The sequence below is a fragment of the Lolium rigidum genome, chromosome 7 (genome assembly GCF_022539505.1).
Source record: "Lolium rigidum isolate FL_2022 chromosome 7, APGP_CSIRO_Lrig_0.1, whole genome shotgun sequence".
Taxonomy (NCBI): Eukaryota; Viridiplantae; Streptophyta; class Magnoliopsida; order Poales; family Poaceae; genus Lolium; species Lolium rigidum.
The window spans coordinates 264574790-264579412 of NC_061514.1; the positions used below are offsets into that span (position 1 = coordinate 264574790).

The 4623-nt window shown below is 45.4% G+C and overlaps 1 non-coding gene across 1 annotated transcript; it reads left to right on the forward strand.

Annotated features, from left to right (window-relative positions):
* The first annotated feature begins 2350 nt into the window (after positions 1–2350).
* Positions 2351–2454, forward strand: LOC124679876. Its single transcript, XR_006995300.1, has one exon. It is a non-coding gene; the product is annotated as a U6 spliceosomal RNA (small nuclear RNA).
* The last annotated feature ends 2169 nt before the right edge of the window (positions 2455–4623 follow it).

Below are 4623 nucleotides of genomic sequence, written 5' to 3' on the forward strand. Positions count from 1 at the left end.
GCCTTCGACCTAAAAACGCACCGAGAGAAGTCGAAATCGCCAGAAACCATCCAGTACGCCGCCACCGTCGCGTAACTCCGTCTCGGGACCAGAAACTCCGTTCTGGCACTCCGCCGGGACGGGGAATTGGAGGAGATCATCGCCATCATCACCACCGACGCCTCTCCATTGACCAGCCATGTTTCCCCCATCCATGTGTGAGTAATTCCCCCGCTGTAGGCTGAAGGGGATGGTAGGGATTGGATGAGATTGGTCATGTAATAGCATAAGATTGTTAGGGCATAGTGCCTAGTGTCCGTAATTGGTACTTTTATGATATTGTTGCAACTTGTTATGCTTAATGCTTGTCACTAGGGCCCGAGTGCCATGATTTCAGATCTGAACATGTTATCGATTCATGATGATATTCATTGCTTTATGATCTTACCTACAAGTTGTATACACGTATTGCTGTCCGGAACCCGAGGCCCCAAAGTGACAGAAATTGGGACAACCGAAGGGGATGGCGGTGATATGAGGATCACATGTGTTCACGGAGTGTTAATGCTTTGCTCCGGTGCTCTATTAAAAGGAGTGCCTTAATTTCCGGTAGATTCCCTAGAGGCCCGGCTGCCACCGGCTGGTAGGACAAAAGATGTTGTGCAAGTTTCTCATTGCGAGCACGTACGACTATATATGGAACACATGCCTATTGATTGATTAGTACTTGGATACCGTTTTATTATTATCTGCAAATGCCCTGCTTGATTGTTACATGAGTTTCTCTCATCCATGCAACGCCCGTTATCCGTCCCCGTGCCTACAGTATTTTAATCCTGCTGTTTACTATAATCACTACTGCTGTCTCTGTTACTCCGCTCGTCGTTATTTCACTACTCCTACTCGCTATAAAACTCGTTACTATCGATAAACTCTTGCGAGCAAGTCTCGTTTCCAGGTGCAGCTGAATTGACAACTCCGCTGTTAAGGCTTTCAAGTATTCTTTGTCTCCCCTTGTGTCGAATCAATAAATTGGGTTTTACTACCAGCGAAGACTGCTGCGATCCCCTATACTTGTGGGTTATCACCGGGCAGCACGCCGGCCTGGCCGGTCTTTAGTCCAGTTGGACCGGGCTGCAGACCGGATTTCTGCTGTAGACCCCTTTTCGATTGTTGTTGAAGTGGGGGGTCTCCTTTAGCCTTCTTGTTCCTTTGATACACCATTTATGCCTCTTTGCCTAATACCTGAGATTATCCTTATAAACATATTAGGCCAAATACTCTAGCACGGTGTCATTGTTACCAAAATAATGGATAAGGGTAAAATACCCTTACACACGCACCCGACTTCGAGGTCGTGGTAGCCGCGAACTTCTCCTAGCCGATGTGGAGGTACATCTTGCCGCGTGTGTCGAAGATCACGTCCACAATCCACCGGCAGCAGTCGCGGGCAACCTCCCGCAGATGCAGCGAGGTCGGCTCGTTGCCGGCGACGAAGTCGGCGAACTTGTCCAGCAGCCTCTGGATGCCAAGTGGGTCGCCCTTGAGGACGACGACGAACTCAAACAACACTTCCCGTTCCTCCTCCTACAGGTCCGACGATGAAGTCGACGGCGTCGCAGGCGACGTCGAGCGTGCAGCTCTGCCGCGACCACGACCACAACATCGGCCGCGCTCGGCCTCGGCCTCTGCCTCTACCAGCCATGGAGTCGTCTCTTCAGATGGTGGCGGCTAAGGTTGGGGAGAGATGCGCTAGGGTTTGCGTGGGAGGGACGATGCGAGAGCGCCCTTTTTATAGGCCGGAGGGAGGCGGGGAGCGGTGGCGCTCATTAACGCCGACACTGAGAACTAGGCGCGACGAGACGGTTCGCTGCGCGCCAATAACTTCCATCGCGGGGTAGGCGACGGTTAGGTTAAAATTGAATGTGCCGCTGACGCGTCGGCCCCACCACTCCCCGCTGGCATCGACTTTTGGGATGTTTGGCTGACAGGCGGCTCCCACACCCAAAATTTTCCGCCTCGCGAGGCGCCGACGCGCCTGATTCGCGCCCTTCGCCAAGGGGCCGACACGGGGTTGCCGACGCTTCTATTGGGCTCGATAAAACGCTGCCGCTATTTGAGACGTACCGGTGTGAGCCCATTTTCGCTCCCGGCCCCCAAACGCTATCGGAGCCGCTATGGGGCGCGGCGGTGGAGATGCTCTTATCTAGCAGTACTATGAGTTGTTTTGTTGTTGAACTCATTTTATAGTAGCTTTAATAAAAATTTATATTAACCTTATCTGTATGTATGTTGGACAAATATATTTCGCTTTGTTGTATTAGCTCAGTCAGCTTTATTAAGCACCTCTATTATATAATTAACCTTATCTGTATGTATGTTGGACATCCGATAAAATTGGAACGATACAGAGAAGATTACCATGGCCCTTGCGCAAGGATGACACGCATAAATCAAGAAATGGTCCAAATTTTTTTGAGATTTCACTCGCTGGTCCCTAGATATTTCTATCTAGGCCCTTCTCGTCTCTGCTCTTCGCGTTTCACGCCCCAGTCTCTGGATTTTTCATTTCTAGCCCTTGCATTTATTTTGTTCGTTGGTACTAGACTGCTAGACGATGTTGTTTCTTGTTTGCCAGGTATCTTATTTGAAAGTGCACTCGTAAGATATCTTATTCATACAACCACATCCCTGCTGCTGGTATAACTCGTTTCTTGCATCAACCATTGAGAAGGATCGTATTAGACTTAATCTAAAGCAAAAAAAAAAAATTGAGGAAGCAAAGGTTATTATTGATGAGAGCAAATTTTGAGACTTAATTAAAAAAATTAGTTGGAAGCTCTATTTCGTAATTAACATCAGCTTTGATATGGCCATTAGACATTCACTTGTGTCAGTTTGACTCAACAAAATAAATAACACACAAAGTTTTTCCGACTAGCTATATATAGAAGTTTAAATGAGTTGCACATGTCCTAAACTTATAATATTGGTGATCTTTATTGTCTTGCTTTATCTACCAATTCATGTCCTTCAATCATGCCATTTGCGACTTATGTATTATGCTCATCTGAGCCCATTACACGGCAACAATAACTTTCTAGAAGAGAACAGCCGGTTTGTGGGTATCTAAGATGGATGCCCTAGAATGCTGTTATGACCCTACTAAATATTCACCATCAAAATGGCTGACTTTGGGTGCAAGTGGAAAAGCGGTAGGGCCGGTAAAATGAATGCTAAGGCATTGCATTGTGATATTTTGAATTAGGTGATTACATGTAACCAACTGCAATCGTGGAGACTATTTTTGTGGATTTCTTGGTGTCATCCACGAAACTGGTGAAGACGAGCGAAGTGAAAGTAACAAAAAATGCGTGAGGTTGAGGTCATGCCACTCCTCAATTCACAGCCAAAAGATTTTTACCACCGATCAAGTGAGCAACAACCAAATGGATTCAACCACATGACAAGTTTTTCAACCTTTATTAGTAAAATATCTTACTTTTTTGTTAGGCGGCACATCATCTTGTTGGAGGCTCCATGGATGGTCGTCTCCTTCCGTGTGGTTGTGTTGTGCTACAACTTGTGCACCGTAGCCCTATGTATGCATACAACGTTCTTGTTTTACATGCTTTTAATTAGACCACTAATTTAGACGGATAACACATGTGCATTTGTTATAAAAAAGCATACCATTAAAAATATATTTGAATACAAATTGAATGGGTATAATCAAATGGATATAACTTGCGTGACATACAATCCATGTTTTGTTAGTCCAATCGATGATCAAACCTAGACATCGAAAAGTGTATGTGTCACCTAAATGGGGATGGAGGAACTAACTTAGTGTTGTGTCCATGCTACTAATCTTGCCGAAAGTCACTTATGCATATGCTACCACGTTGCTATTTGGATTGTAAGAGTAGGAACCAAATTATTTTTACTAATGCCTCGGTAATTTTCTTGAGTGAGTGTCTTTTCTTGAGTGGATTGAATTTGTGTTTTTTTATGACCGTTTGATTTTGTTGTACACATCCGTCATGTTTTTAGCTGTGTTTTTTCTCCGGAGAAATGTTGGCATACTCTTTTTCTAGGAAGTGTGGGCAATCTTCTTCTATTTTACGGGAGAAGTGAGGGCAATCTTCATTGTATGAAGGAAAGGCACTTGGTTGATCTTATATTCTTATTGGGCAGCGTTCTAGATTAGCCAGAAACTATTGGTCCTTTTGGTAGCCTGACTTTGCATTGGCTCGCTCGGTCCGTTTGATTGTCTGGACTCACTCACGTTTTTGCATGGCACGGATCTTAAAACACACCCGGGACAGGCCCTGGAGGAACGTACAGTTGGGCAGTTCCTAGCGGGCATGTCCCGTTCTCGCGACTCCTTGGGTCGACGGATGCAACAACTGCACGTGCTCTCACTCTTACACTACTCCACACACACTCTCTTCAAATTAACATAAATATAGTCCGAATCCAAATAAGTTGTACACGAAAAAATGTGTGTCGATGATATGAATCAATTCCGACAATCGGTCTCGAGTTTCGTCAGTCGTAAATCGTCAATTTCGTGTATGAAGGTTTAAGCGAATTTTGCCAAATTCGTCGCACACGCTCAACCGTTCGAAATTTTCTTTGAGG